Source organism: Pseudonaja textilis, chromosome 4, assembly GCF_049901715.1.
Source record: "Pseudonaja textilis isolate UNSWEBS1 chromosome 4, rPseTex1.2, whole genome shotgun sequence".
NCBI classification, from domain to species: Eukaryota; Metazoa; Chordata; class Lepidosauria; order Squamata; family Elapidae; genus Pseudonaja; species Pseudonaja textilis.
Window position 1 is genome coordinate 23,209,381 of NC_141993.1, and position 25,512 is coordinate 23,234,892.

The 25,512-nt window shown below is 43.1% G+C and overlaps 1 protein-coding gene and 1 pseudogene across 10 annotated transcripts in view; both read right to left on the bottom strand.

Annotated features, from left to right (window-relative positions):
• The window catches only part of SGMS1 (sphingomyelin synthase 1), a 73,734-nt gene that overhangs the window by 19,920 nt on the left and 28,302 nt on the right, over positions 1-25,512 (bottom strand). For 2 of the 10 annotated variants that reach the window (XM_087932364.1, XM_087932362.1), the window contains exon 3: positions 4,513-4,569. The exons of 5 other annotated variants lie outside the window; for them this stretch is intronic. The gene's annotated coding sequence lies outside the window, so the exon portion shown is untranslated. Of the gene's footprint in view, positions 1-3,382; positions 3,512-4,512; positions 4,570-4,866; positions 4,936-25,512 lie in introns of those variants that run through there. 3 more of the 10 variants (XM_026719911.2, XM_087932367.1, XM_087932365.1) reach the window with 3 other exon arrangements.
• LOC113449022 (large ribosomal subunit protein uL10m-like) lies at positions 23,258-24,885 on the bottom strand (annotated as a pseudogene).

Here is a 25,512-nt window from a genome sequence, read left to right on the forward strand (position 1 = left end):
ATGGAATATGTTGTCTGGAATAGCTACTTCCCTGTTATGGCACTTAATTGCAGTCTTTCCAAATGGTACCTTGACTTACAACCATTCATTTAGTGACCATTCCAAGTTACAATAGCACTGGAAAGAAGTGATTTATAACTGGCCTTTGCACTTACGGCAACATCCCCAAGGTCACATGATCAACATGCGGGCAACTGGCATATATTTACAATGGTTGCAGAATCCCAGGGTCACATGAACATCATGTGTAACCTTAGCAGCTGGCTGATGACGGTCAAAGTTAGTAGAAGCCAGATTCAGTTAATGAATGTGTGAGTCCCTTAACTGACGTAAGGCAGCAATTCAGTTAACAACCATGGCAAAAAGGACACAAAATCAGGCACAATTCACTTAACAACTGCCTTGTTTAGCAATTGAAATTCTGTGCAACTGGGACTGTAAGTTAAGGACTACCTATACAAGATAGACAGCAATGCATGAACTTTTGAGTTTGCTTGCGACCAAATTTTATGTGACAGACCGAGCTAGCCAATGGCTGATAGATAGATCTCTGAATGAATCTGTAATTCTGTGAGCAACTCAATCTGCCTACCTGCTTTGCCTGACTTTGGGTAAAAGTTGCTTTTTAATAAAAAAAATCAATATTTATATAAATATTTATAATATTTACATACAAGCAATGCCCAGCCAGTCACATGACCACCAAGCCACACCCCCAAATTAGGCCATGCCCACAGAACCGGTTAGTGGTCCCTCGGATTTAAAATTATGAGTTTGGTGGTCCCTGAGGTCCAAAAGGTTGGCGACCCTGCTTTGGAGGATACTGGATTATGTATTTCTGGTATCTGAGGTCAATTAAGTTTCTTTGGTGGCTCAAACAGGGACACTAGTTGGTGAACTCTGGTGTGTCACTCAAAATATGGCGTGTCACCTTTCACATGTACATCATTGGTTTGCCATCAATGCACTGTAGCCTGAGGTAAATTCTGTGAGATGAACTTTTGCTCTAATGTGCCTGAAACAGGAGAACAAGAATGTATAGAGTTGTCTCTCTCGCTATTCAAATTTCTACAATACAAAGATCACCGTTTTCTTTCTTCCTGGCATAGGTTAGTTCTTGAGAGCAATTTCTTAAAAGTGGGGGAGAAAGGAATCCTGAAATTAAAAGTAAATTTACTCCATGCATACCTTTTAGTGTTGTAAGTATGAAGACTTATATTGTCCCACAATGAGTTCCTATGGACTTGTTTTAGGAAGAGAAAATCACTGGTCCACAGTGGTGATCAAGAAATACAGTGCACAGGGGATCAAATGTATTTCTATTTTATGTTTATAACTAATGTAGAAGGATAAGACAATCTTAAATCTATCTTTTCAGATATGCTAAAGCAGCCGACATATAACCTTGGGGAAAAGGGCTAGTAGTGATTACACTTGTGAAAAAGGCAATTAAATTCTTTTTTTGCAATTACTCCTGAGGCACAGATGGGGTTTGCTTGATTTATCACATGACTTTTAGTTCAAGTGACCGTGCAGTTAATTTCTGAGTAAACAAAACTCATTGAGTAGGTCTGGATGCTGAGGAAGATTAGTTCATGCTGATATTCTTTTTTTCACCCGGAAAGAACAGATAAAGGAAACAAACAGGAAAGAACAATCTTTTTGTGACTGCTTTTTTAAAAATTTCCAAAACAAAGAACAAGTAGAATGCTCAAATAAGAAATTGGAATTAATAGAAAAATGATTATTACCAGTTTTGCCATAAATCAAATAGGGGACTAAATATATTTAGAGATTTGGACTTAATTTAGTGAGTTATCTCTGTCACTATGTTTTACTCAATGTGCCAACTACAGATTTTAAATACTGGAATTTTCCTTGTTACTGGCCTATAATTCTCTCTTTTTTTCCCCCATCAGCTGAATTGCCTTAAGTGTGGAAACAGAAACTAGGTGTATAAACATAGGAGTAATAATAATAAAAATAACAGTAATATGGACATGGAATGTTGCAAGTACACCAGAGAGTTGAAGAAAAAAGGACTGAATTGTCTGAATGACAATGAAGATGACACACTGAAGATAGTATACGATGCATGCTTACTGAGTTGTAAAGAAATCAAACTGGCTTACAAGACCAAATGAAGAATAGGAAAGAGACGTGGCAAGACAAAGTATTACCTGGTCAATATCAAATATCAATATCTTTAATTGCGTGCAGCCAAAAGCAGAAGAAGAAAGAAGTGGAAAGAAGCAGATCAGTGGCCTGGCCAGGTGCGTGGGGCAAGTGGGGCAAATTCCCCCTTCTGCCCTTTCCCCCCTCCCCTCACTACCTTGTGTTGTTCTCAATGCGAGGGATGCAAGCCTTGTGTTCCTGCAGGCCATGTGGGCAGCACAGCCTTGTGTCCCCGTGCAGCATGGATTAATTGCTTTGGGGGTGACATTTCTCTGTGGACCACCAAAATTTTCTCACGGACCACCTGTGGACCCTGGCCCACTGGTTGGTGACCACTGCTATAAACAATGGCATAACAATGGTGTATTGGAACATCTGTAAGAAATACCACCTGCCTGCAGAGTGAGACAGGTGGGACCATAAAATAGACAAAGTAATGGCAAATGAAGAAGCTAAAGTGCTCTGGGACTTTAGAATTTAAACCGTCAAACACCTGTCATATAATACCCCAGATTTAACAATTGTCAATAAGACAAAAAAAAAAGGCTGGATATTGGATGTAGCAGTACCTCGAGACAGCAGAGTAGAAGAACAAGGGCTGAAGACAATAACAAAGTACTAAATTCTGCAAACAAGAATAGAATAACTGTGGCAAAAGAAAGCAAAGGTATTACCAATAGTAATAGGCACCTGGGATGTAATCCCAAAACAACTGGATTAGCCCTTGAATACTATCAGCACTGACAAAATCACAATTACTCACTTGCAAAAGGCTGCTTTACTCAGAACAGTTTATATCCTGTGATTATATCTTTGTAACACCATCTAACAACAGCATCTGCCTGTCCCAGGTCCTACTCAGTAAATTGATAAAAATACCAATTCCAGTCCAAACATCTGGCTGATGGCATAACAAAGATGTAAAAAATAAAATCACATACTTAAAACATTGAACAGTAAAATATATAGGAAAAAACTTCAACCAGCCAACTGAAAGGAAAAATCTTACAATAAAAGATGACTAAAGCTACTTTGAATAAATATTCTTCTATTATTTACAGTTTTATTTATCAAAATTATATAGCCACTCATCTTATCAGAAGGGCAGTATACAAGAATCAAAGGAAATAATATAAAAACAATCATTACAAAAATATGACAATCATTGTTAGAATTAAAGTAGTATTAAAAAGTAATGTATACAAACCACAAATGGAGACAGTAACGATATTAACCATAAAAAGGGGAGCACATTAAAATGTCACTGGTCCCCTGGGACCCCCAAGCCTGTTGGCATAACCAGATCTTGAGGGACCTTCCTAAATATCAACAAGGAAGTTAGCTAATCTCACTTGGGGGAACGACGTAATATTCTCTAAGTCAGGCACCAAAAGCACACAAGTTAATTGCGTATTCAAAAGATTACAAGCAGAATTTGTTTGCACATTCTGGTGGAGGAAATTACACAAATATGGAAAGCCACCAAAAAGAACAAATCTTCCGTGCTTCCCTTTATAACTGCTGATTTTGCAATCTAAATTTGTTAACTGTACAGATAGTGGTCCTGAGTGGGTGGGACGTTTCCCATATGTAGTTAAAATATTTTTCTTAAAAAAAAAAAAACCCACTAAGCATCCACACCCAACATATTTGAAATAACTGCTTTTATTTTATCACCAGAGCTACTCCCAGAGGCTGTATTTCTCCTGTTGCCTCCTGTGATACTTTATTTATGTTGCATGAGTCATTCATTATTGGAAGCAGTAAGGAATGGTTGCCATCAAAATTGACAACATGGATAATCTGATAATTTAAATCAGACACCCCTACCTAAGCACACTGTAAATGCCATCACTCCCAGCTAGCTTCAGGATGGATGGATGGATGGATGGACCGACCGACAGACAGATATCTTCCAATTCATCCCCATGGGAAGGGTAGTTAAGTACTGTAGTAGCTGATCACTTCTAAATTCACCCAACCATGTGACTCAGAGGAGAGTATATAAAATCCTTTCTGTGTTTATCACATTCACACAAACCGGAACAGATAGCAGAAAACAACACGAAAACACAGTGGAAGCACCCACCCAAAAAGAAGCAATGTATTTTGTATTCACTCTGATTAGACTTTCACAGACAAAGGTAAGCAACACATCTGCACACATCCTGATTGGCCCCTGAGAAGTAAGTGCACAGACACACGCACACTAAACATATCTCCTCTGCAAATATATTACTTCATTCCATCAAAGAATAAACAGATGCCCACCCCTAGCAACTGCTGGGAAAATGGTTGGAAAGAATTTCAGAAGACTAACTCTCCCTGTTTCCCTACCTTGTTTTATATGGCGTATGTCCTACATTCCCACAATCATGGCAAGCTGCAAGGAAACTATGAAAAAAAATGAGAGCAGGAAACCCTGTTTAAAATACGGAAATAACCGATGAAAGATTATTTGTATACTGAACTGCAAGTGGAAACACACCGGCCAAAGAGATGGAAAATGAAGGAAACTTTAGTTTGAGAAACAACATGTCCTTTTGAATACATAATACAGAGAGTAAAATAGTCAGGAAAACACACACACACAAAAGCACACACATAAGCACACACATTTGCATGTATCTCCAAAGAAAGGGAGCAATAATATGAAGGGATATAATTAGATATATTTGAAATTGGTCTCACAAATTGTAAACGTGTCATTTCATGCCAGTCTGTTGAGGCCAGGTCAGGAAATAAGATTCTACAAGGACTATTGAAACTCTACTGTTGCAAGGTATAATAATAGACTCTTGGAAGTTTACTGGAGATATTCTCTGCTGAGAATTAAGGCGGGGCAATCTTTGGTTTCTATTTCCCTCCCTCCTTTCTCAAAACAACGTTCTCCTTTATTTTCTACTTATTTCAATACTGAGCCATGGTACAGGAAGTGGGTATGGTATTTGGTTAGCAGGAAGTTACTTAAAAATACTCCTCTTTCCACCAATCTTTCCATCACCATCTTCATTTTGAAAATATCCATATTTAATACCAATATTAAAATGTGAATTGAAAGAGCCAAAAGAATATAAAAATCACCAGCATTCCAGCAAATAATCCCTGGATTTTTCAAAACTTGATGTTCAGCTCAAAAAGGAGAAATTGAAGAAGAACCGGGTGAATAGTTAAGTGAAACCAAGTGAAAGAGTGGCCAAACTGCTAATTCCAACCATTGTCTTGGCCAAATCTGTTTTTGTTTTCTTCCTCTACTTCAGGGATGTCAAACTCAAGGCTCCCAGGATGCTTAGATCTGGCCCAGGGGCCACGCTGGAAACAGCAAAGGACCAGCCCACAGTGCCTCTGCCAGCTAAAACAGAGCTTGGAGGGGATGTGTGTGGCCCAACCGGGCTCCATTTTTGGCTTTAACAGCCTCCTGAAGCCCTCTGCCAGTAAAAATGGAGGCCCGGGGGAGGCTCCATTTTTGCTGGCAGAGGGCTGCAAGAGACTGTCACGGTCAAAAGTGGAGCCTTGAAGAGTGACGAGCTGGCCACACCCTCTGGCCATGCTCCCCCCCAGTCCCCAAGATCAAATACATCCCTGATGTGGCCCTCAATGAAATCACCATATACCACCATACTGTTCTTCAAAACCTAGACACAACACTGGATGAGTAACAAACCATTTAATGAGCATTTGAAATTAAGATTTTAGCACAAAGAAAATGATTCATTCTTATAGAACTGCTAACCACCAGTTGAAAAGCAATGTAAACATGAGAGCTGTGTGGCAGAAGCTTCCTTAGCAACAATCTACTTATCAGACCTAGTAAACAAAACTTAATAAGGACACATAAACACTCACGCACAAAGCCCTGTAGTTGTTATTAATATAGCTTAGCACAAAAGGTGAGGTTGGTCTGTTGCAACAATGCCATCACAAATCATGTGCTACTTCAAAGACTAAGGCTTTTAATAAGAAATTTCACCTAATGCAGCTTTGGGGTTATTTAAAGGCAACATTTTTCTCTTCATGTTTATATCACATTAAGGATATTCTCTTCTCAGGTTCCTATCACAGAGAAGAATGTAGGGCTCCCTTGTGCCATAAACATATAAGTTTCTCATTCGTGTTTCCAGAAACATTTGAATGTAAAAGGAAACACGACACAAAACGACACTCTATATAAATTTCAACATCTAGTAAGTATTATGTTAAAGCAATGTTTTTCAAACCGAGGTAAATTACCCCAAATTAGATAAGAGTGGTTTTTCTTTGGGTAATGAGAACCCATTGCCCAATCACAAACGGGACCAAACTTGGCATCTTTAAGACTTGTAGAGTTTGGGGACCCCTGAGGTAGATGGTTAAAAAAAAACCTTTCTGATAAACAGTTTGGGGTAATGAAGGAAAAAGGTAGTGAAGCACTGAATTGAATGCTTCAAATCATGCACACATTTTTTTTAAAAAATATGTTACAAATCACCCATCAATTACACATATTGACTGAGTTCACAAATCACCCCCTAGACATGCCCAAGACATGCCCAATAAATGCCATTCAAACTGTTATAGCTAGCCAAGAGCATAATTGGGTCAGTGAGAATGAAAAGACATCATCCTAAAACCCAAACTGAGAGAGAAATCACAGTGCAGGCAGAGACCAAACACCAACGGAAGAAATCGTGTGGAGGAACAACCTGTCCTGAAAGAAACGAACAAAAATAATTGGTATGTGCTATTCTCAAGTTTCTTTCCTCCTCTGTGGGGATCTTCCAGGTGTAGACAGTTTCAGAGAAAAGGAAGGGAAAAATTTAAACTCATTAGAATCACCTGAAGGCGGCAGTAGGTTTTGTTTTTTTCCCCCCTTCAAGGAAAGAAGTAAAAAAAGAAAGCCAGAACAGGTGAATGGGAAGTGGGGAGGGAGGTGAAGAGGTTTCTAGGTTTGGCAGGAGATGGATGAATTCAGAAGGAATAAGAATAGATAAGGAGAGGTAATTATTAAATATACAATATAGATAGAATAAGAATATAATCATGCACAAATTAGTATCTGTAAATATTGCACAAATGATAAGCACCACAAATAGCTGTTATTGAGTGATATATTTTTTATGTTTTTAATGTAATAAAAATTCAATAAAGTTTATTTAAAAAAAAAAAGAATAGCAAATTTTGCTATACTGGTAGTCTTTAACTCATGACCACAACTGAGCCCAAAACTCACGCTGCTTAAATGAGATGTTTGTTAAGTGAGTTTTGCCCCATTTTGCGACTTTTCTCGCCACATTTGTTAAGTGAATTGCTGCGGTTGCAATTCCTGATCCTACTTAGTAACATGGTTGTTAAGTGAATCTGGTTTCCCCATTGACTTTGCTTGTCAGAAGGTTGCAAAAGGTGATCATAGGAGCCAAGAACACTGCAAACATCATAAAAGTGAGTCAGTTGTCAAGCATCCGAATGTAAATCACGTGACCATGAGGATGCTGCAATAGTAATAAGTGTGGGGAAATGGTCATATGTCACATTTTTCAGTGCTGTTGTAACTTTTAACAGTTACTAAGTCAACTGTTGTAAGTTGGGGACTACCTGTAGTTTCAGGCAGGGAGGCAAAATGATTAGCTTTCCTAATCCTCTCCCACTTGTGACTGTATGACTGTAACTTTGTCGCTTGTATCCTTACAATTTATATTGACTGTTTTCTAGTATGATTTGATTGCTTATTGTATCCTATGACTATCATTAAGTGTTGTATCTTATGATTCTTGATGAATGTATGTTTTCTTTTTTGTACACTAAGAGTATTTGCACCAAGACAAATTCCTTGTGTGTCCAACCATACTTGGCCAATAAAGGATTCTATTCTATTCTATTCTATTCTATTCTATTCTATTCTATTCTATTCTATTCTATTCTATTCTATTCTAAAGATAATTTACGTATAGGAACAGGGAAGAAACTAGTAGTTGAATGTTTCAGCTTATAAATTAAAAGAGTAGCGATTGGAGTCAATGAATTAAAATTCTGCTAGTGTAACTTGTTAGATTTTTCTCATTTGCATTCTTACATTTATGTCTTAATTACCAAACTTTCATATATACCTAAATCCTTACTGTTAGAATCATTGTAAATATATTTTGCACTAACTTGAATTGAAATAAAGTTTCGTATTCCCTGGTTAGTTGCATATGTCTGGCTTTGTTCCTATCTGTGCTTACCCTCCAACAAGTAGAAACACCCTTGAGAATTAATTGACTCTATCTAGCCCAAGCCTATTTTCCATAACGGACAGAATGTACATCTTAAAAGTTATGATGTTCCAAAATTGCACAGGGGAAGATTAAAACCTTCCATAAGGAGGTAAAGAACTGGTTGTTCCTCTAAGCCAGGAGTGTCAAAGCCACAGGGTCATGTTGTCACATGACATGTCACGACTTTCCCCTTTGCTAAAATGGGGGTGGGGCGTAGTCAGCACGTGACAGTCTACGGGCCGTGAGTTTGATACCCCTGCTCTAAGCACTGGGCTCAGATGGGGAGGTGAAGTATGGATTATTTGGGGGTGTGGTAGGAAAGTTATGAAATTTTGCTTGATTTGTTTTACTGATTTTGTAAGTGAATCATTTAGGATTACTATATAACATTGGTACCTGTATCGATTTTATAAATAGATAAACCCAACCTACTGGAGAAACAGACTTCTAAAAAATCAAATTACTATTTAAAAGAAAATGAGATTAAAAACAACCCTTCCAATAGAGCAGACACTCTATACCAGGGGTGTCAAACTTGCAGTGTCACATGACATATCACGACTTTTTCCCCCTTCGTTAAACTAAGCGTGGGCATGGCCAGCTTGTGACGCATCTGGCTGTGGGCCATGAATTTGACAGCCCTGCTTATACCATTTCTCACCTTAGAACTAAGGAGCATTTAGATTCCCCAAATTTAAAGAAACAAAGTTGCAATTATTCCCAGCTTGCACGTGATAAATATTTAATATATTTGCTTACATATCCCTGGATATATAAAATACATACACTGCCAGGAATCCATCCAATCAGGTGGATTCCCGGCAGTTTAGGTATATCCTTAAAAACATAAAAACATAAAATAGTCTATAAAAGTTGTAGTTAGGAAGACCCAAGAATACGTAACTTCTCTAAGTTCACAAATACTGAAGGGATCTGTTATAATATTTTTTCCCTTTCATTCTTATACAGTTGACTCAACTTCAGGGTTGTGGGAAGCCCCCCCCCTCCTAGAAGAATGAAATATTTTGAGGAATATTAAAAGGGCAGAATATTATATTTCCCTAAAGGAGAAATGAAGAAACATGCCCTTAAACCAGCCCCAGTCTCTCTGTCCCCAAGCAGAAACTGAGGAGGCCAGCTTTTAGAAATGCAGATTTGGTAATCTATTCAAGACAGGAAATTTTGAAACTCCCTGCAGCAAAGTTTGAACAAAGACAGAATGGTAGGATTAGAAGCAGCCCCTCACCCAAGTTCCAACACAGGACAAAAGCCATTAGGTACAATAGGAATTGCCGAACACCCTTTCAGAACACAAGCTCCTTCATTGCACCAACCCAGAGCAGTCCAAACTTCAAAGTCACAGAAACCTTGGATCAGATAAACAATAAACAAGAGGATTAGCTCGAACACATAAGATTTGCATTTCCTCTTTTGCCTATAGAGCCAGTTACAACCCTACATGACCCCATAGGAATCTGATAGCAGCCAATAGAATATTAAAGGATACGTTCTTGCACAGGAACAGGAAGCTCAAATACAAAGCCCAGAGAAGGTATAAAAACCCACTCATTCTCAACTCCATTTTGTCAGCTGCCCAGAATCACATGTGATACTGCTTCATCAATAAACCAACTTTCCAATCAGCCTCCATGTCTCCAGTTTCTTTCTCGCAGCCTGGAACTGAACCAGATGGATATTTCTTCCCACAGGGTTGATTTTATTTTTCACCCTTTTTGTTTCACTCAGTTGTTGAAAGCGAAGCAAATAGCCAATAGATTCTGTGAGACTCTGTGATATGTTACAATACATAATATCTTGCTTGCGTTGTTCATATTGTAATGAATTATTTGCTAAACAGTGACTATTGCTAAGTATAAAATGTAAGGTATATTTCCCCTTTTGTTCTTCCTGGTTTGCATTCTTAATTTGTAATTTTATTTGTTAATATTTTTTGTTAAGATTAAAGATGGTTTTGTAAAAAAAACCATGGCTTTGGCTTTGATAACCAAAACATGATAGATGTCTTATGCTATGTCGAAACAGCTGTGATATTCTCAATCCAAGCACTAATTACGCCTGACCCTGTTTATTTTCCAAGTTCAAACCAAGAAATAACAATTTACAAAACTCTGGAGCAATGAAGTAGAATATTCAGAAATGATCAGTCTAAAGTAATTTGATGTGGAAAAAAAACTGACATGCCTAAATGATGCTGCTATCCACTAATTAGCTCAAATGAAATTAATTACCCCTAAGTTATTTAAACATTTGAACTACCCTAAGTTTAGCTAACAAAATGCTGGTATCATGTTAATTCTGAGAAGATTACGGAGCATCAAAGTGGGAGAAGTACAGACTAAAAGCATGGTTTATTAAAAACCTTTATTTTCTTGTAAATTGTTGAATGATGTGCTCTATTTTTAGGAAAGAAGTATGTAGTTATTCTGTTTTTCCAGACTAGAGGTCCTCAGTGTATGAAGTTGAATGTTTAAAGAGATCTAGACCAAGGGTTAAACTCAAAGTCTGGAGGCCAGATCTGGCCCGCAGGGTGCTTAGATCTAGCCTGTGGGGCCACCCTGGAAACAGCTAAGGACCAGCCCATGATGCCCCTGCCAGTGAAAATGGAGCTCGGGGGGCTGTAAGCAGCCTGATTGGGCTCCATTTTTGGCCGCGACGGCCTCCTTCAGCCCTCTGCCAGCAAAAACAGAGGCCGCATGCTTCATTTTCACTGGCAAAGGGCTGCAGAAGGCAGTCGCAGTCAAAAACAGAGCCTGAGTGACGTTGAGCTGGCCACGCCCCCTGGCCACACACACCCCAACCCCCTGAGATCAAACACAATCCTGAGGTGGCCCTCAATGAAATCAAGTTTGACATCCCTGATCTAGACAATCCTGTCAGAAAATTTAAATTAATCTATAGGTTTTAGGATAGCCTATTTTAGTGCTTGATCACTTTAAGAAGAGATTGGACAATCCTTTGGTCTGAAATGGTTTCAGGGTTTCCAATGTCTCTTCCAGTGTCTATTTGTTATTCTGATAAATACATAGGAATAATTTTTAATAATTTTAAAGGGAAAAGTTACAGAGGAGCTACACTGGAACGAATTACATCATCATTAAAAAAATCCTCTATAGGTCTATGACATAACTGCTACTGAAGCCAGCAATTGGCCATTCAGGAAGCCCGCATCCATGCTAAGATAAAGCAGCCTTCATTTCTCAGTGATCCTAGAGCAACAGGGACTTTAGCAGCTGATCTCCAGCATTTTAACAGATTTGTTTTCATCTGCATTCTTTCTGGAACTGGTACAGAGGTGGTATTCAGCAGCTTCTGACCAGTTCTGGAGAACTGGTAGCGGAAATTTTGAGTAGTTCGGAGAATTGGCAAATACCACCTCTGACTGGAGATTTTACAGTATCCTTCCCCTGCCATGCCCAGCAAGCCACATCCACAGAACTAGTAGTAAAAAAAATTGAATCCGACCATTGTCCCAGATCTGCACAGTCCAGAAAAGCCAGAAACGGTAGCACATACTGGTTGCTACTAATTCAACCCGGTAATGTCCTAGACTTTCATAAACTGTGTTTGGTCTACTCAGGCACAAGCTTTCTAAGATTTATCGCTAGATAAACATGGGAAAAAACCACACCTTCAAAATCCAATTAAATATATTTAATCAGCCTTCCAGGTTCTCTGGGCTTGATTCCAAATCAAAGTGCATAGGTGAAGTCTCCTTTCTGTTACATGGGAAACAAATGTAATTGTTCTTACTGGAATACTGGAGAGACACTAGACATGTTATTAAAATGCACCATAAAATATATATGAATATAAAACAGTAATTATTAATTGGCCTTGAGTATTGTTATTGACACCATAAAGCAAGGGCCTGATGGGGCTGGATTCGGCCCATGGTGTGCTTTGCTCTGGCCTGCAGAGACACTCTGGAAACAGTGGAGGAGCAGCCTGCAGTGCCTCTGCCAGTGAAAACCGAGCTCGGGAGTGCCCTATGCAGCCCTCCGGAGCTCTGTTTTTGCTGGCAGAGAGTTGCAGAAGGCCATTGCTTGAGAGTCTGTATTCGCTGGCAGAGTGCATGGGCCACCACAGGCACCCCCAACACAAGTGACGATGTGTGGCCATATCCCCCCTGGCCATGCCTATCCTGCCCCCCCCCCAAGTCACACACAACCCTGATATGGCCCTCAATAAAATCATGTTTGACCCCCCCCCCGCCACAAAGCATTAACTAAGAGCCAGTGTGGTGTAGTGGTTAAGGCACAACCGGGAGACTGACTGTCCTAGTCATGCCTCTCACTCTGCCCTTGGAAGGTGGCAATGGCAATCACGCTCCCCAAAACCATGCTATGAAAACTGCAGAAACTAGTTTAGGCAGTTTCTAAGAGTCAAAAACTGACTTGAAGGCACAAATAATAATAAAGTATTAACTACAAGTGCAGAACTGAACACAAAGGAATGGTAATATTTATTGCTATGTTTTTTTCCCCTTGGAGAAATATGTTATCTATATGCTGATAGTGGACTGTGTGCAAATGACATGTAGGCAGGACAAAGTTTATATAAGAGCAACTATATATCCAGTATCGATCTTAGTCATAGGATCAGAACATAGATGAGCCAATTTTTTCCCTTCTTGTTAACTCTTTGTAGCTAGTTTTGATGTATTTAAACCTTCCATTAGCACTGTTTTCCAGGTAGCTAATTATATCATTATTATTTAACAACTGCCTTGCTTTATTTTTTATTGCCTCACCTATATAATAAACAGTGATTTTGTATATTCTAGGTATCACCAAACACCTTTCAATTAAAAGATAAACAGGGATGAGAAGTAAAAAGTATCTACACATATACACAGAAAATGTTTACCACGAAATGTCACTGGTTAGGCAATAAACCATGGGTGGGTGACTCTCCAATCACCAATCTACGTCCTTCTAAAAAATACTAACTTTCAACAATACTGATTTTTATCTTTTCAATAGCGAAAGCATAAGTTTTTTAAAATGGATGAAATGAAATGAAATCCTGTTTATTTGATCAATGACCAGAAAAATGTGGAAAAATATAGATCAAAGTAAGATCAAATAAATGAAAAAAAATACTAATGAAGATAACAAAAGCATAACATACACTGCTATATAATGGTGTGTTAATTTATACTTGTGCAAGTATGAATCTAAAATATCACAATCTATGTGTACGTACACAGAGAGAGAGAGAGAGAGAGAGAGAGACAGCATAGCTAGCATGTATGAAACCTAAATGATGAATAAAGCAGATGGTTATTTCTATTAACAGTTCTTGACCAGTCCTACCTTATTTCCATTGTAGCAACCCAGAATTTGGCTACCACACAAGTGATAAAGAGTTTTGAATCTTCTAGAAGATGGTTCACTTAAATGTCTGCCTTCTTGGAAATTTATGTATTACAGATAGAATATAAGCAGCTCTATCCCAGTAGAGTTTACAAAGTAATAATACATGCAAAATGGTTTCAATCTCATCATCACCACATGCAGAGGGGCAGGGGCACTTAATTAATAGGGTCTTGAAATATCCGCCACACAGCCATGTAGATGGTAAGATGTCTGGTTTGGAAAACTGCTATCTTCAGCTTGGAGAAAGTTAAGATTTTGTGGATATATTGCTGGTTCCCAAAATGCTCTTATTTATCCAATGTCTGCCCTGTTGGGTCAGTTTATTAACTTCAGCCTGAACCTTCATATCCCCTTGCTCTCTGGGTTAACAGTTTTTTGGCTTGGGATTATATTATAAAAAACAAACAAACTAGGAATATACTATAGGAAACCCATGAAATACTAACATGCTCTATGGCAGGGGTCCCCAACCTCCAAGCCGTGGACCACCTCTAAGCCTTAAGCCATATGGAACTGGGGCATGGAAATGGCGGGTGAGCAAGAGCATGTGTATGCATTCCTGCTTGCACCAACAGCAGATGAGCGCATGCACATGTGCTTGCCTGCTGCTCATATAGAACCAGCCCCTCCCCACCGCCGGTCCGCAAAGCCGAGAAGGTTGGGGAACTCTGCTCTATGGCCTGTTTCCAGGGAGAAGTAAAATTGTCTACTAAAACTAGAGGGACCACACCAACTGGGAAGAACTGGACTTTCAGCCTGTAATTTCTCCTCCTCCTCTAGGCCCTTACCTGGATTGCAGGCATTCCTGCCTCCCACCTTAACTGGGTGTTTACAGTTCTATTGGGTACAGTGAAGACTGATTTCAAAAAAATTGTTTACAAAGTTTATGGTGCTTCTTTGCATGAATTCCTACTTTTGAACCATTAAAGATTTGGGTCAATGATTTGGACTCAAAAGAGTTATAATGCTGTGGGGATTAATTGGCCTCTGCTAGTATAAAAGAAGCACTTGATAGCACTTCTGAACCTAAGAGTTAGCTGCACTGTGTGATTCTGGTGAGCACTCCAGCTGACTTTAGAATGGAAAACCATCCCAAAATATTTAAATGCTGTAAATTGCTTTAAATTGTACATTTCTACTCTTAAGGATTGTCAGCTGGCTCTCTTATTAGGCAAGACCAGAATGTTAGATCTTTCAAAATTAAAAATTGCATGGTTTTGTCTGCAGGACTATAATATTGTTGTTAATGCCTTTCTTTTTTTTCTTTTTTTTTTTAACCCAACAGGGTTTGTGAAACTATTTGTGCCCTGATAGTTTAGGTATATGGAATCCAAATTATGTAGATCTGAATTGATATACAAATTGAAAAAAGAGAGGGAAGATATACAACCTTGTTGAATTGATTTCACAAACTTTATTGTGCCAGAGAGACCTTTGGAGATTATACTCTCTCTTAAAGTGGTGTTAGAAAGGATGCAACTGTCAATAGTTGTGTGTTTTTTTCCCCCCAAAGGGCATTTCTGGAAATCAAATCAAGGGCATGTTTAAAATCTAGTGTATTTTTATGCAAGACAGTGGTGCACCAAATGTGCTCTACTATTGACCTCTGGTCTTTGAATCCTGCCTAGTCATCTCAGATTATGCTCTCTTGTCTCTATCGAGATTCAGGGCTTGTAATTTAAATATTTAGTGTATAATTTGTATAATAGTGTATAATTTGCTAATGACACTCAAAAGCCCGATAGGTCTATAATTGCATGAATCATTCCTACTGCCCTTTTTATAAATTGGGACTATTATTGTCATCCCCACAATCTTTTGAAATATAACCAGTCTTAACTATGAATGTAAACAAGAATGATAACAGAAGCACCTACCAGCTACGATTCATTGTAATTATTTCACAATAATTCACAATCAACATCTAAAGCCTTGTCCACCTTAAGAAATGAGTCTTGGACAGAGACAGGGGGATTATTTTGAACTTTGTCCTGGTTGTTCTTATTCTCAATTTATATTATTAACAATGTCCATATACAACTCTAACAAGCACTCCTCCCAAGCCTGAATTGGTAATTAGTGGGGGAAAGAGGGTAGTAGTTTCCCCAATCTTTGGGTAATTTGCAAGAAGACGGACAAATCCCTCTTCCTGACTGAATTAATTTCTGCCAGGTCTCCTTCATTGCCAGTCTGTTCCTTTTGAGCCTTTAAATTCCATATGGAACATAGATGGTCTTCAGAAGGAGAATCAGTGCTGAGATGCTCCTGGTTTGGACCGGTTCTACAGAACTGGTATCTCCAACAGTTAGCTGTCCCTGCCTACCACCACCAACCTGTCCTATATGTCAGCGTTTTTCAGCACAGCGGATTTCCGCACCTCAGCTGTTTTACTTACCGGGGCTGCCCTAGAAGGTAAGCTATAGAGCTTGAAATTGGTGTATTTTGAATGCTGCGCGTGTGTGCTCATAGAACCGGTTGTTAAACCAGCTGCAGCCCATTACGAGGGAGAATGTTTACTTCCTATGGAGATTTTGAATCATCCAGGTATGGTTGTCCCAAAGGTGCTTTTCCACAAAGCAAATTGGCTTTTTTTATTGAAAACATTTCACTTCTCAACTAAGAAGTTTCTTCAGTTCTGAACTGAAGAAGTTTCTGGAATGAAAAGTAAAATGTTTTCAAAGAAAAAAATCAATAAAGTCAAGTTGCCTTTTAAAAAAGCACCTTTGGGATGAGAATGTTTACTTTTTCTATTCACTGCTTGAAATGACCTTTTTCGCAGTGCACAATCCTGATCAAATCATTTTTATGCTTTTTATACCCCCGTTACTGGAAAGTTGCTTTGTTTGTTTTTTTCAAACAGATTAAAACATTTCAGACTTCAGATTAAAAATTAACAGTTCATACAAGTCTAAGTACGGTTTTGGGGGGTGATTTTATTCGTGTAGCAAGTCTACACACACTTCTAAAGTTTCTGGAGCTGTCAGCCATTTAATAACTGCTTTTGAATGATTTTCATTTCATCTAGTTTGTAGCTCTTGTTATTTTCCAGATTAGGGCATGAATTGTTTCAGATCTTACTGATTCCTAGGGGATCACATAGTTACTATTAGGAATAGTCATCGCTATGTAATCATTAATCATGAATTTAGGAGAGTCCATGATGTGATCCAGTAATCAACTGTTGGTCTTCTCTCCGACTCCAAATGAGCAAGTTCTTTTGGGTGATTTCCTTCTAGGGAGCCACTAAATATTCACAGCTCCAAACATGTTGATGTCTACCAAACAACAAAATCCTGCCCAATTCGATTTTAAAATCTTGAACTGTTTATTGTATACAGGTGGTCTTTGACTCACGACCACTACTGAGTCCAAAATTTTACTCTAAGTGAGACACTTGTTGAGTGACTTTTGCCCTATGTTCCAATCTTTCTTGCCATTGTTATTAAGTAAATCACTATGGTTGTTTGGTAACAAGGTTGTTAAAATAAATCTGGCTTCTCAATTGACTCTGCTTGTCAGAAGGATGCAACGGATGATCACATGACCCCAGAACAATAAAAATCATAAAGTATGGACCAGTTGCCAAGCATCTGAATTTTGATCATGTGACCATGATTAAATGATTTTTAAAGTGTATAAATGGTCATAAGTTTTTCAGTGGCATTAGAACTTTGAATGGTCTACCTGTAAGAAGACTCAGAGACTTAAAACTATTTGTACCTTTAAAGTTGCTGCCCCCAAAAGGCCACCCTTTCCCCCAATTGTTTTTAAAGGCACCTAAGGTAGTTGTTGTTTATCCCTGAAATAGAGGGCATATATGGATCATTGGAAAGCACATTACAGGCTGACCATGCTCACTGCTTGGAGTTCAATCCTGACTGGTTCAAGTTTGACTCACCTTCCATCCTTCTGAGGTCGGCAAGATGAGGACCCAGAGTGTTGGGAGCAATACATTGACTCTGTGAATGGTTTAGAGAAGTTCTATGCAGCGGTATGTAAGTCTAAGTGCTACTGCTATTGTCCTACAGCAGACTTCCCTTGACCTTGTCATGCATGGCACCAATTTGGTTACTATTATCCCGACTTTGAGAGAATCAAATAAAAAAAACCTAATAGAGAAAATGGTACAGAGAGTGGCGGCGTGAGCCATTCTTGGGGTGCCTAGGATGACCCATGTTACCTTACTGCTCCATGAGCTGCGGTGGCTACCAACCTGCTTCCAGGTGCAATTCAAGAAGTTGGTTATCACTTTTAAAGCCCTACGCCGCCTATATCTTGCCATACCGCTACTCTAGGCTCTGGTTCCAAAGGGCAGGCCCTACAGAAGAAAAGGCTCTTTTTCTGGATCCCCCCCGTCAGATTTTTTTTTTTTTACTAATGGGATCCGAACAAAGCCCTCTCTGCCGGCAGAAATAGAATGGGTTTGTCCTAGAGGGATGAGGCTGTCCACCGGGTAATTATTTATCCTGAGTAAATTCCATCCAAACACATTGTGTACTATAACAAAAGGTTGTGTATCTTCTTCCCATGTTCTTTTTTACATATTCAAGATGCTCGTGCCAAAAAGATTGCTTTATCCAGTGTATTATATTTCAACCATTAAATTTTTATTTTTTCTATTTTCTAATTGCACTGTATATTTTCCATAGAGCTGTCTCGAGCGTCCAGGTTGGGAGGAGCTCCAGTCTCGGCTCTCACAGGCTGAGCTTGAGATTGAGGAACGCCCCTCACCATCACGTGGTCCTCGGGCGCTCCCCAGTTTTTTGCTCAGCCTCGTGGCAGGCAGGCTGTTTTTCTCTTGCTCCGGTCGTTCAGCACTTTAGGTTTTTTTCTCATCGTTTCTTCGTGGACCATTCCAGCAGGCAGCGCAGGAAATCAGGTTGGAACTCCCCAGGGAGTGTTTCTATACCATATGCTCCGTTTCTTTAAGGGGAAAAACGAGCGCTTCGAGCGCTGCCCCCCCCACTTCGTTTGCCGCCTAATCGCTCCGCGCGAGGCCGCTTCGTTTCCTCCTGCCTCTCTTCGCTGTAGCCGCCGTTTCCCCCCCGCGAACGCCATTTAACCCAGGGAATCGCTTCCCTGCTTCTCCCAAAGGATCAATTTCTCTCTTTTTCCTTGGGAGTTTACCGCCGCTGGGGTTGCCTCCGTTACTTGCGGCCTCCATTTTGGGCCCCCTGTGGCGTCCGCCATCTTGGGTGTGCCCAGGAACAGCCGCCATCTTGTGAGTGGCCGCATGGCCGTCCGCCATTACCAGAGGCCCTTTTTACAGGCCGCAGCCTTAACCGACCATTAGGCAGCCTGGGACTCCTACATCTCAACCTGTTCTTCATTATACTGACAGGCCTCCTGCAGAAATAAGGGTCCTTGGCTCTGCAGCTCTTCCCCCAGCAGGCGAGGTAGCAGCTCCGCCCCCCCCCTTCCCCGGTCCGTCCGGCAGGGGTAGCTGCCTGGCGTTCACCTTCTGGCTGATTGGTTTCTGGGCTAGGCCCTGATTCGTACCAAACCTCTATTTTAAACAATTTTTTGACTAAAAGGGGGGCGCGAAACGTGCGCTGGGATTCCCGGCCTCTACGTAGGCCGCATCCAGACCTGCTTTCAGCTTGAATTACTTCTGGCCTGTGGCCCCAGTGTTGTCTGTCTTCACGAGAGGCCTACCAGTAGGCCGCATTGTTTCCTTGATTTCTGGGCAGATCCTAGGACTGCTCAAATCCTTGCTGGTACCTTGCAAGAATCCTCTAGACACAAGAATCCCTGGCTCCATAGTTTCTCCCCAGCAAGGGAGTTAGCTGCTGGCCATTCCCCTTCCCCGGTTCGCCCGGCAGGGGCAGCTTGGCGTTTGTTCTGGCTGATTGGCCCCTGGCCTAGGCCCTACTTCTCAACAACGTTGCAGAACATCCCTGTTGCCCTTGGCAAAAGGGGGGTGCGATACGAGCACTGGGAGTTCCAGCCTCTGCTTAGACCGTATCCAGACCCGTTAACCGCCTCGCATTAATCAGAAAAGTTTTTTCCTTTTTTCTCTCCTCTCCAGATGGCAGACGACAATACCTCTCGTGGCACTTCCCTGAAGGCCAAGGCTAAATCCCACCACCTGCGCAAACAGGCACAGGAACCATCCAAAGCCTCCCAAAGGGATGCCCTCAGGCGACACAGGGCCCTTGAAAGGGAGATTGACAGGCGCTCTAAGGAGTCAAGCTCTGTGCCTCTGGACCCTTCCATCCCATCAACCTCCACCCATCCTCCTCTCCCCTCCTCTCCTGCTTCTGCTTCTTCCTCACAGCCTGGACAGGCCCCTGAGGCCACCTTACCCACCACTGCTGTAGGACCGCGCCCGGAGGAGGTTCGCCCACCCCCCATGGCGGAAATACCCGAAAACCTGATGCAGGCTATGGAGCTGGCCATCCGGCAAAGGATAGCGCAACAGATGCAGCAGCTGGCCGGTCTGGCTCCTCGGCCTGCGGCCCCCGAGGCTCTAGGATCAGCAACTTCGCATGGTCAGGCAGCTCCCCAAGGGGACTTGACCTTACCCTTGGAGATGGAGGGGATGGAGGCCCAGGAACCCAGGGACCCTTCCCTCCTTGGGGACGAGCAGGACCTCGAAATGGGGTCTCTCATAGACAGTGAACTCTTCTCGGGAACAGGACCCCTGGAGGGGGAACATGTCGGAGGACGAGGGCCTCTCTCCAGGCCAGCCCGCGTTTTTGGGGCTCTTTAAACCGCACCTATTTAGGTCCCTCCTGTTCAAGGCCAGGAATACCTCGGGCCTGAACCCCCCTCCCCCACCCAATCCAGCGGCGGCGGGGGTTCCTCCCGACTCTATTTTCTCCCAGCCTGTGGTGGAAACCGAAGTGATTCCTGTCCCGCCCATATTCTCTGACATGGTCTCTAGGCAGCTGGCTTCCTCGGGGCCCCCTCCCCCCCCAACGCCCAGGACAAGCGTTTTTTTAATCTGGAACCGCAGTTCTCCACCTTGCTCGATCCCCTCCCCGTGGACGAGCCCGTGGTAGGTCTGGCTTCCCGCTCTACTCCCAGCGAGTCACTCGAGGCTCTCCAGCCCGAGGACAAGCGAGCTGAACTGGCCCTGTGCCGCGCTCACCTCTCTGACGCCTGGGCAGTCAGGGCTTCCACTGCCGCATCCTTTTTCACCAGGTCTTCCATCAAGTGGCTCCAGCAGCTTAAGCAGCATGTTCCCGCAGCCAATCTCAGGGCGCACCAGGACATTGCTAAGATCCTGGCCGCGGCCGAGTTTGCAGACGCCACCTTCCAGGCTGCAAAATTCTCCACCAGGGCCATTTCGTCCCAGGTCACCGCCCGTCGCCTACTCTGGCTCCGTCACTGGCAAGCGGACGTAAAAAACAAGGCTAAGCTAGCATCAGCCCCCATCTCTGGGGGGAAGCTATTTGGACCGGTTCTCGATCCATTCCTGGCCGAGACCCGGAACAAGCGCAAGTACCTCCCTGCCCTTTCTAGGAGGTCTGACTTCAGAGGTTCCTCTCCCTCTTCTCGCCAGGGTTCTTCCCGTTCCTCCTCCCTTTCCAGGTACTACCAATCCTCTCCCTACAGGCCTCCCTACCGATCGGAATCGGAAAGGTCTGGAGGTACCTCTTCCAGGAAGCCCTCCCGGGGATCCGGGAGAGGTTCGTTCCGTCGTTCCCGATAATGCAGTCGCCCCCAGGAGGCTGCCTTTAAAAAAAAAAAAAAGAAAGAAAGAAAACGGGAGGAAGGAGAGTGAGAAAGCCACTCCCTACTCTGACCTTTAACCCCTGCTTGACATAGGCTCCTATCCCGGAGCACTCTTGCCCGCCTCTCCCTGCCCCAGGGCAACTGGCCGGCAACACTTCTACCCCCATCCCATGTTAGCTGGGGTTCCTCTTTGCGCTCCCGGTCCTCTCACGGATCTCTAGCCCTCACTACCCCCTTATTCCCAGCCAAGGCGGCCCTCGGCCAGCTGGGTCCTTGGGCAAGGTCGTTCGCCTCGCCGTTGGGCGGAACCGAACCTGGCTTCCGCCAGGACAGGCCGCAGTTCGGGAACTCGCTACGTCCAGGCAATTGGTTCTCCGGGGCCTCCCTGACCCTAGCAGAGGGGCCCCTCCTCCTCTCCCGGGTCATGGAGGTAGCCCATTGCCGGGTCCCCCCGGCCTCTGGTTTTAGGGCACATCCGTGCCTCCCCTCCACCACTCTGGCCTAGAGTTCTCCCAGGGGAATTCCCAACAAGGGTCTATCTCATAATACCCTAGGGCGCCATATCGCTATCCTCGCAACGGTGGTTCCCCGGTCACTGCGGGCCTCTCCCCTCGATCCCGGCCAGGTCTCCTCCAGGGAAGATCCCCTCCCTTGCCCCTGCCCGGGCTCCTCGACCCGGGTCCCTAACAGGGTCCGGGCCGATCTGCCTAGTCTCTTCGCCTCACGGTCCCAGTAAACATCTGCTGGCTTCTCCAGTGGGATTGCCTTATGGACAGCTCCGCTTCCTCTTTAGGCCCTCTCGTTGAGGCATTCCAATCTCCAGGGGGTTCTCCTGTCGGGCAGGTTTCCAGCGGGTCATCAGGGTTCCAGGAGAGGTTCTGTACCAGACGGGGGCCCACCCACAGGACTAGCCAAGCTTTGGTATGTCCCAACCTGGACGCTCGAGACAGCTCTATGGAAAAGGGGCGTTGGTTCTTACCTGATACGCTTCTTTTCGTAGAGCTGTCGAGAGCGTCCAGCCCCACCCGTAGGCCGTCTGGTGGGAAACCTTGCTGTTCGACCGAGCGAACTAATATTTTTTTCCTGAGTGTGATGAGAACAGGACCTTCCTTCTCGTCTTCGCAAAAACTGGGGAGCGCCCGAGGACCACGTGATGGTGAGGGGCGTTCCTCAATCTCAAGCTCAGCCTGTGAGAGCCGAGACTGGAGCTCCTCCCAACCTGGACGCTCTTGACAGCTCTACGAAAAGAAGCGTATCAGGTAAGAACCAACGCCCCGTTTCACTGATTTTGATAATTAGACTCCCAATCCAGATAAACTAAACTCGGACAGTATTTTTTTCTCTGTGTAGTTTAACTGATATTTTTATCCGTCACATTAACAAACATCTCCCATCAACTAAAGGGCATACAACAAAATAAACATGGTGATTTTACATTGAAGAATTAAACTGCTTCCAGTGTAGCTGATGTTCCCATCTGGTTTTTCTTCAACCTTTTCATTTTCCTGTTGAACATACAGGACCAGCAAAGAGCAGAGATGAACAAAGCCACGCTGCAGAAGCCTGCTAGTGTGGGAAGTCATGACCGAGAAGAAACCTGCACTTTCCCCCTGGGCAGTTATTATGGATGGCAGCTTAGCAAAATTTACAAAGCCTTGCTGGCTTAGGATCACATTGTTGATGCAAGCTCCTAGCACAGTGGTGCCAAACTGGGTTTCTTCGAGAGCTGGATCAGCACTGTAGTTCTCTTCCGCAGGATGGTCCTTGGGGAGAAGGGGAGAGAGACAGGACGAATGCCTCCTGGAGCACCCTACTGGTCAAAACAAGGTGTGTTTGGGCCGGCAAGGTGTGTTTGTGCTGGAAACCACCCAGGCCAAAAATGGCGCACGGAGGGACACACGCAGCTCCCCGCACCCCATTTTGACTGCCAGAAGCGCTGCGGGCCGGCCCTTTGCTATTTCCAGATCTGGCCCATGGGCCTTAAGTTTGACACCCTGTCCTATCATGTTAATCTGTGGCACACGCTTCAGGATGTGTAGTGTTTCCCAGGCCCTTGTTTCCATACTGACAAGTAGAAAGTTGCGTTCCACAAAGAGAGGGAGGAGATTCTTCTATTTAGATTCCCCCCATCCCCACAAAGGGAATCATGATCTTATTAGGGAAAAATCTGACATGGATATTATACTTTTGCAGCCGATGCCTCAATATTACCATTTCGAGGAATATAGTTGGATTGACACACTATGATCATTTTATTATCAAGAAATATTTGTTTCACTTGGTGCCATAACAGTCTTTCGTAGCCAGTCTCTTCCTTAGGAAGAATGACAGGGGGATTCACATAGGTTTCTGAAGTCAAAGGTTTTGGTAGGATATGTTCAGTCACTGCCGTGAGCTTTTCCTTCATAATGTGCACTGGTTTCCAGTGGTGTGTGACAGATTTGGAGCAATGGCAGATCACCTTCCGAGCAGGCAGCCAGCCAGTTTCACAGACCCTTTTACCCCAGTAATTGCTTACTTAAATAAACTGGTATCAATTGTGCCAGAGAAGTCTGTTTTTAGGTAGGAGAATAAATTAAATGCAACACAATGTTATCTGAGCTGTTATGTCAATAACATGTACTTCTAGAGAGCTTTTCTTATCTGCTATTTTAAATAAACTTTAGGTAAAAGTTTATTATAGTAAACACATTATAACACAGGATTAGATATCTGCCCAAGGTTACAACCAGAGGTGGTATTCAGTCGGTTTGGACCGGTTCTGGCATACCGATAGTGGAAATTTTTAGTTCGGAGAACCGGCAAATGCCACCTCTGGCTGGCCCTGGGCCCCCCGCCTGCTCACCCAGCCCCTCCCAGTCACTCATCTTGCCTCCCTGGCATAGCACACTGTGTGGCTCCACGCTTGTGTTGACCACAGTCTCTGCGGCTTGCCTGCTTTCCCATGCAGTGCCTGCGGCCCAACCGAGCAGCCCTGATCTTCCTGCCTTGGTAAGTAAACCTGTGAGTTGCAGCCTAGCTAGCTTCCCTACCCCAACCTTTCCTGCCTGCCTTCCATGTGGCCCATAGCCCCGTCATGCTTCCCCACGGCCTTCGCGCCAGCCCCATGGCCGGGCTTACTTGCCTGCCTTCCCTACTCCCTTCCACAGGGCCTGTGGCACCGCCATGCCTGCTTGTCTTCTTTGTGGGGAAGGGAAGCAGCTGAGCTGTTGCTGCCTTTTGGGGGGCCTGGAGCAAGATGGAGCTCCTCCAGCCATCTCTTCTCTTCCCCCTCCCCTTCTCTTTGTGGGCAGAAGAGTCTTCCCCGCCCACCACCGTCCAGATGCCCTCGCTTTCCCAACATTCCCCAAGCATTTCTTTGCCTACCTGATGTCCAGTTCCATTGCGTTTCTCACCATCGCGAGCAGGGAAACGAAAGTTTGTATGGGGCTAAAGAAATTGTTCAATAAATCAATTCCAACTTTTCACGAAAGAAAAAGATCACGTGAAGTTGGATTTGATTGAGTGAAAAAAAAAAAAACTTTAGCCCCACACAAACCTTTCTTTCCATGCACACGATGGCGAGAAATGCGACAAAGCTGGAAATCAGGTAATTAAAAAAAAATGCTTGGGAGAAGCTAGGGCATCTGGGCGGTGGTGGGTAGGGAAAGCTCTGTGGTGCGGGGCTGCAATGGTGAAACGGGCAACGGAGCGGCCGAATGAGGTAAGGAGGAGGCCACTGTCCAAGAAGCTCCCCGCTCCTCTTCCTTCCCTCATGCTGGCTGCTCTATTTCCCCTTTCTACATTGCAGCGCAGCACCCAGGATCTACTTTGATAGCGTGGGGAGGAACTTACTAAAAAAGTTGTTTTAAGATGTACTGTCTAGGAAAACAAGTATCTATACACAAGCGTTTAAAGAGTTGGCTGGCCAATGGATTAACTAAGCATGTTCTGTTGCATACTTACCGTACTTAAGGTAGGTATGCACAGACCATACCTTTGATTTTTATTGTAGTCAAGATGTACCATATGTAAAAACTAACCAC